Below are 8458 nucleotides of genomic sequence, written 5' to 3' on the forward strand. Positions count from 1 at the left end.
ATCGAAATTCGCCAAGTAAGTTGCAAAAAAACTGTTTTGTTCTAATTTTACAAAAAAAAATAGCTAATAGCATTTATTGGAAGTGTAAAAGAAACACAAACCTACCAATATTTTTTCGTACTTGCAAAAACACAAAAGTTATGAAAAATAGTTATTCGTATAGTAGTTGTTTGAAACAACAATCTCTTTTTGATAAATAACTCAAACCCCTATCTAGTCTCCATGAGCTGCAAAAAACGGTTTTTGTGTTTTAGATATAGTATAAACCCCCCTGATATGAATGAACCCCCCAAAAATCGAACCTCCCGTCCAAGCACGTCCGAGCTCAAAAAAGGGACCCCTGCAAAATTTCAGCCCCCTCGGTTCAACGGTGTAGGAACGTATAAAGGACATCTACACATACACAATCTCTCTTTTATATATATAGATCAGTGCAACTCCATCTAACCAATTAAAGGAGCATTAAAAAAAATTAGATTAATTCATAATACTTCAAATTGAATATCTAAATTTATAACCATTAATAACAAAAAAACTTAACCAACACTCAATATGCGTTAGATTGAAAATAAATTTTGTTCACATAAATTATAATAATTTTCGTAGCCGGAGTCGGTACAAATTTTCCGACCCCTGAATCCGACTCCACCTAAAAAAGCTCTGACTCCAACATCACGAATCCTACTCCGCAGCCCTGGATAAAACCTCATGAACTAACCTTCATTCACTCACTCCCTGGAAAGAAAACGACATAAGAGGTCAGGTGAAAGGTGATACGACAGTTTGATTAATTTGTATATTACAAAATACCTCATATCGTGTTAGCTTTAAATATTTTTTCACTACGTATAATCTTCTATTAATTATATATATAATAATACTTGAGATACGTGAGAGCTTTTAAAATGGTGTTTCAAAAAAGTGGATTGTTATATTTTTAAAGACTTTATTATGCAAGTACTTTTTTATGCATCTTTGTGTAAAATATCAGATTACGTTTTATTTTCTCCTATTATAAGAATAATTCGATGTGCATAAATTCGACTAACTATCAATAATAATAATCATACGGAAGCTAAAAGGATTTACAAAGACTTGGTATAAGTTCGGAAGTACCTATCCTAGTACAATAGATAATAAATTATTCCTTTATTCAATGATCTAACAAGGCTATAATCGATTTATAGGTATACGTATATATATATAATATATATTGTATGATCATTACTAACAGTTGAGTTTTGAGTAGATGGAGGAAGCCTACCACAGAGTTTTGTGGATTCAATGTTAACTATATATACACATTAGACTGTCCCGTGTTCGGGTTAATATATTTTTTTCCCTGTACAAAGAACTTTTCTGTTGGAGACAGGGTTGTTAGCATAAACACGTAAAACATGTCCTATCGGTGAGTAAAAATAAAATAAAACGATGATTAACGTGATAATACTTACAATATGAAAAATGTTTGGGTGAAGAACAGCTTAGCTCAGTTGACGTTTAATTAGATCAGCTGTAAGTAGCTTTGAGATGAAGGATATAAACACAAATCCCGCTCATTATATAGCAAGGACATATATGCTGGAATAACTCCGACGATCTTCAATTCTACTCTGAGTATAATAAGGACTTATACTCAAAGTTGTTATCGGTTCAGGTTCAGCTGTTCTATCGGTCCCGGTCTCGATTCTTTCATTTCGACGGATTCGTTCTCGGTTCCCCTCTTCGGTCTCGGTTCTTTTTTATACATGCTCAGTTTGGTAACAGGTATTTAAAACGAGGGATGTCGCTAGAAAATTGGGCCTAGGAAATGATATTAGACACAAATAGGGACGCAGTTACCTCGTATGTAGTGCCCCAAGTTCCAGAAGGGCTCCGAAAACTAAGGTTGTTTAAGACAATAGTTGTCAAAGTGGGACTGTGAGGGGCGTCTCTGGAGGGGTGACCCTGGAAGATGTAGAATTGAGGATTATTTTCAGTCTACAGTAGACATGTTTTGTATAAAGGGGGCCTCAGCTAAAAATGTATTAGTGAAGGGGGGCTTTGGCATAGTAAAGTTTAGGAAACACTAGCTTAGGAAATATTATATTTGTCATATTATAAGGGCCCAACCTTGCTTACACTTATTACTCTTGAGAAAACATTATTATTACTCTTCGATATTCATGAGCAGACGCAGTAGTTATTACTTTATACATAGATGTTCTGTCTTCAAGAATTAAATAATAGTGATAACAAATTTGTGTCTTCAAGAATTAAATAATAGTGATAACAAAATTGAAAAAAAGTATCTTTAGATTGCCAAATAGAAAAAGTTTTTCTTTGGGATGGGAGTACAATTTTTTTAACAACAATATTTTATTCAGGGGGAGTAGCATCCAACCATACTTCGCCTTGTACAGTGTTTTCCTACAAATTGTGAAATAGTTTTTTCAAGCTCAACTTTAGCAAGATTCTCAAAAAGTACAAATATTGAGAGAAGGATACTTAAAATAAACAATTAAATCTGAAAGTGGTCACCCTTTTTGGCCTTCACTCTGGCTTCGATCCTAGTTCCGAAGGCCTTAAATGTCTTCTTCATGTAGTTATCTGACATGTTAGCCAACTCCTTCTCCAAAGGCATCCACATGGGAGGTGTAACAGGCCTTTCTTTTGATGGTACCCCAGATCCCATTGTCAAGAGGGTTGCAGTCTGATGAGAATGGAAGCTACATTGACAAAATAAATTCGCCAAGTTGTCTCCACACCACTTTTGAGCGTTTTTTGGGGGATTTTTTTTATTGCCTTGTGGCTTCCCGGCTTCCCTTAAGTTATCGTCCTTCAGATCAGGGACGATGCAGGAGATCACGTCATAACTCATTCCCGCGTCAAGAAGCATTGACACAGGATATATTTAGCCTTACATCTCAGTTGTCCTTAGTCTGATGAAGAAATTTGTGTCACAAACCATTGTTTGGTTTTATTGCTTTAAAAGTTGATATTAGAGGAAAAATCAATTAATTATTTATTAATTCAATGGAATCTTTCTATGGTTTCATTCATAATTCCCTAGGACACGCTGTAGAAAATGTACCTAGCTGGGGACAATTAAAAAAATCTTGTCTGCAGGATTTGCTTTTACTACTTTTGCCTTGTACGTATTTTCCATGAACGTTTTTACCTAGTGACATTTTCAACTTGATGTTTTCGTGGTAATAGGAAGATAGATCATTGACAAAAAGAAAAGAAACTAATTTTGGTCCTTTTTCCTGTTTTTTCTAAGAGGAGAGGTTGCCAGATACAATAAATGTAAAATGTATACATCATTTATAAATAGGAAAACTCCAAATCCCCTTTTTTCTATCGTAAAATGATCTTTACTACTCCAAAAATACACTGATTTGCCTCAAACTTTGCTAAAGTTAGTTTTTTTTAATTGTTTCCAGCAAGATAAGTATTGGTTTAGCGGCAAAAATTACCTAAAAACGGGGCAGTCTAATAACCATAGACACATAAATAGATATATAAATTTTAAATGATTTTAGTTTGGGAAGAAAAAAAAAAGTTATTACGTCAATTTCAGGGTTGATTTTTTCAAAATAAGTAATTTATCGTCTTCTTCTAGGGTGGTCTCAATATTTTTCGTTTTGTTGTTGATGTTGTAATGGTTCCAAGCAGAAAAGTAGAATAAAATAGTATTCCTCTTTAGAAGTCATTAATACACTAAGTTTCTAAAGCAGGGGTTCTTAACAACGATGGATCAAGGTATACATGTTTTTTTTTTTAACATAAAAGATTTTTTGAAAAAATTAAGTTGGGAGAGAATGGCTGGCTTTATTGAAATACTTGGATAATAGAATTAAAGAGGTTAAGAGCCACTACTTTACACAGGGTTACCTCGATAAAACATTGAAATACACTATATTTTGTTGCCAGCTGTCGACGTTTCTTTTCCCCTAATCATTGTTCTGAACGTTTTTTAGTTCAATTTAAATTCTCTCATCTAAAGCTGTTAACATAGATCAATTAATAAATAAATACTTTTTTTTGTATCGTTGCCTTCTTTATTTTGTTATTGATTTGATCTTCTTTTTACTGTAGATTATTTATTTATAGGTATTAGTATATCTGTTTTTGACAACGAATCTGATGACCATATCCGCTTATTTTCCTTCAGTTACCTCCCTTAAAAGGAAATCCCTGATTACTATCGTGTTTTACTTTATCAGTAACTCACATAAACATTAATCCTTTATTTAATTTATTTTACTTCCCCCAAATAATGATCTAATTGATTTATTTTAGAATTGTATTGAACTACATAATAAACCTCTGCTTAAAGACAAAATTATAATAATAAAACTTGAACTCTCACCATATTCAATTGATATAAAATATATTTGTCATCTATTTGGGTGTTGATTGCCTTTGAATCACAAAGTATTAGCTGTAAAAATTATTGAAATTTTGAATTGAGTATAGGAAGGTCGGGTGCCACGGGAAGGGGGAGGGGTATACCTCTTCATTGGGTATTAGAATCAGCATTTTCGGATTGTTGCAGACACTTTAAAAAAATGAAATGAAGGCCTTTCGAAAAAATAAAATATCCCTCTTTCAATTATAATTCTTCAAATACTTAATTAGATAAGGATTTCTAAAACTAAAATGAATATCGTGTGTATATCCTCTAGTTCAAGTCTGCAACAACATATTTTCCTTCTTCCAAAAGGCAATAAAACACGTTTTATAAAAAAGAAAAGTTTTGTTTTTTTTTTAATTTATTTTTTTAATAATAATACTCACTTAAAGTGTTGTTCGACATAGTCTTGAGAATCATATCAGATAAGTGACGTCCCTCATACACGGAATAAAAGAAACTTCAGTATTTTCATACTTTGTGATTTAAAATGACAACTTATCTTATTCTTTAATCATAGATGATTATGTAATTAGTTATTAGCTAAGATCCATTGCTTTTCCACCCTGAGAGCCCCGTCCATTTTTATTTATCACAAACCGCTTTCCCAAACTTGATTTCCCCGGAATACCAATTTCTTCAATGACGAACAATAACATTCTATCATCTACGCTTTCCAATTCTTAAACAAACTCATTTTGCCTATCAAACAGGTTTGAAATCGTCGTAGGTTGATAATTATCCCAATGAAATTGAATTATATCCTTTATTCGATTTGGAATTTAAATGATCAGTCAACATGTAGTCATTATATCTTAAGACTTTCATTTATGTAACTCCAATAAAAATCTGTCTGGTTGAAGCATGAGTGTGGTGTTGTTTTAGGCCAAAAAATCTCAAAGATTCTTTTGGTCAAAATTAAGCAGTTCAAAAAAATATTATGGCACGAGTCAACCGATATGTCAATATCCTAAGCAACTTCCCTGAAAGGGATCCGACGGTTTTCATCTGTTGTTGATATCCTCTGGTGTCCAGAGCGAGGCTCATCATTGGTATTTTTCCGCCCATATTGGAAGATTTTGTACCGCTTGTAAATATATATATATATATATATTACACCGAACAGCTTCACAGAATGCCACAGAACTTTTTAAGTGTTTTGGAGCACTTAATTTCATTGTTCAAACAAAAATTGATGCAAATTCTTTCATCCATGTTTTTAAATAACAAAAAAGTGCCGGACACACAAAATACTTCGAACCGTTATGCCTCTCAAAAACAAACTAAACATATTATACAGACGAAACAATAAATACATGTTCATGACAAGTGCACTAACATAAAAATAAATCAAGTATACAAAATGTACCTTGCCCACAAAATTTGAAAAGTTACCTTACTTTTTGAACCCATCTCGTACATATACGACAAAATATGGTCTAACGGCTACCTGTTTAAAGTATTCAAGGGAGCTAAGTGCCTCTATCCACTTTTCATATTTAGAATTGTTATAAAATAGAAAACTTGGGTTAAAAGGTAACCTACACAAGCGATAGTTGTTCAGTTTCTCTTACCTAACCACTTACTATAGGTTTGACTGCAAACTATAGGTACGGAGTGGGGACTGAGGAATAGAGAATAGAGGAATCGCCATTAGAATCAGGAATTTTTATTTGAATTGGCTCCATATTTTTTTTTAAATCGTTCCATCACTAATTTATGGGCTTTGCATTAAAATTTCTAGGATGAATTGTGATAGCCAATAATGTTCACAATGGGTTAGAACCTTTATTTGATTTATGACTCTTCAATTGGCCCTAATATGGTCTTTCAAATAGAATCCATGAATATATCAATTTTTTTCATTCTGACGATGCACTTTTGATACTTTAAGAGTGCAATTTACGACACACCCAACAGTTAATCAAAATAATTTGTTGATAGAAATTGCCATAACTTCATGGAAGAATACTAAATTTTGAGAGAATCATTCTAGCTTGTTTTTGTGTTGACGGTACAATTATGTTACTATCATGTAACATGATATTTTGCCCTCTACCAAGACAGTGTTTTTTCTCATAAATGAGTGTATTTATAAAATCTCTAAGATTAGAAGGGATATAATGGTCATAGAAGAATTTTTATTGTCCATACAGATAGATAGATAGATAGAAATACACTTAAAAGGAAATATGTAGGTTATTCATATAATATATGTAAACTTAACCTTGTCACGAAATTTTAAAATAAATAAATAATTTATTATTTCGTAAATATCTTCTTTTTTTGATTATTATTATTATATTTCTAAAAATTTCAACATTACCTCAAGGAGCAATGCCTTATTTCCACTATTGAAAATAAGATACAGTCAAACCTGTATTAACCGTTCAGACAAGGAAAACTGAAAAAGTGACTTATTAGTCAAGATGACTACCTCATAAACCAGGTTCGGTACTTTGAAAAAATTCAAAAGTTGAAAATAGTTTATAGAAGAATAAAATTTATGTCTCAGTAGTAGTCAAGGTATAACATTCATTCTCAGATAGAGAGGGAGGAAATATACTAGAAATTGTCAAGAAAGGATCACCCCCTCTATTTTTTGTACTATAAGTTTTAAAATTTGACCTTTATATGCAGGTTTGTCTTTAAATCTACCAAATACTGATTAAGTCTTGTATCACCTTCCATAATGTACTTTAATTTAATCTAAATAATGTCAAATAAACTCTGATATCCTATACATTAAATATATATATATATACAGGAATATTATTTGGGATTTTGGGTACGATTGTTGGCACAGACATGCCCCATATGTTGTTGTCCAGTGGATTGAGGTCTGGGCTCTCGGGTCGCTAGAAGATAATGATGAATGAATGGAGAAGACTCCTACAACGTAGCATCCGAAATTAGTGATGCGTTTGAGTTAAGAGTAGCCTCTTTTCAAATCTCTTTGACTTCCCCTTCGTAGCCTTGACCCCATTTAACACGATTAACTAGTCTAGGGACTTTTTATTTGCAAATTTGGCCATATTTATGGCCTGGTTGGCCTCAAAAGAGTGTTTGGGAGCTTTGGGGACTTGGATTGACTGACTTGCCACTTTGAGGACAATCCTTGAGGTCAGACGCATCTTCTAGGCCCTTGGATACGAGGTAGATGCTGTGGCAGGCAGATCCGAGCTGCTTGACAATGTCCGGCCGGAGCAGATCAAAGTGGAGCAAACGTTTTTCTGTCAACCTTGTCGAAAAGTGAGATATATTTGTTTGCAGTATCTTCTTTGAAAGATAACATCAACAGATTTCTCATCAAAGAGAGCAAGGCCTATTCCCTTCGCAGTATGTGTTTGCTATATAATAATATCAGTGACCACTGACCGGGGATTGCAGAGTCATGCTTAATACAGTTTTTTCATGTGTTGATATTAGGTTACTGTTATACGAGGTTTGGCTGTATAATGTTATTATTAATCACTGATCATATTATATATATTTTTTTTTTGTATTCTTGTAAGAAATGACAGATTAACTAACTCCCATTGTTTTTATCACGAAATATTATGTATGTTTTATAAAGATAATAATTGATTTTTTTTTTTTTGTCTTGTATTATTTTCTTAGCAGGTAATTGTTTTCCTATTTGTATTTACCATTTGAAGAGATGTGTGTAGACAAAATACTGATACTATTGGTATAGAACATACCTAGGTAGGCGAAACAAAAGAAGAAGAAGATAAAAGACATCTTAACTTTCAAACAAAAATATGCTGTTGTTAATTGATTCATCAAAAAGAAAGAAAGGTGAATCGATAATAATTAATGATACATATGATTAGAGCAGTTGTCTTGGCACTTTTTACCATATATAGGCAGTAGTGATGCACAAATTGCTTTTTTATAGAGCCCGTGGGACAAAAACAAATTATACTAATTAATTTTCCCTTGCCCTTCATACAATGTTACTTATCGAATATATACAGTGTGCAACAACATTAACACCTTCCTTTCTTCAAAAAACAATAAAAAAGGTTTTTTATTTGAGAAAAGTTTATTTGTACTTTC

The 8458-nt window shown here is 32.6% G+C and overlaps 1 long non-coding RNA gene across 1 annotated transcript; it reads left to right on the plus strand.

Annotated features, from left to right (window-relative positions):
* The first annotated feature begins 1244 nt into the window (after positions 1-1244).
* LOC139905842 (uncharacterized) lies at positions 1245-7830 on the plus strand. The gene is made up of 3 exons (XR_011780922.1): positions 1245-1408; positions 3605-3744; positions 7164-7830. It is a non-coding gene; the product is annotated as an uncharacterized lncRNA (long non-coding RNA).
* The last annotated feature ends 628 nt before the right edge of the window (positions 7831-8458 follow it).

The sequence above is a fragment of the Lepeophtheirus salmonis genome, chromosome 6, assembly GCF_016086655.4.
Source record: "Lepeophtheirus salmonis chromosome 6, UVic_Lsal_1.4, whole genome shotgun sequence".
In the NCBI taxonomy this organism is placed as follows: Eukaryota; Metazoa; Arthropoda; class Copepoda; order Siphonostomatoida; family Caligidae; genus Lepeophtheirus; species Lepeophtheirus salmonis.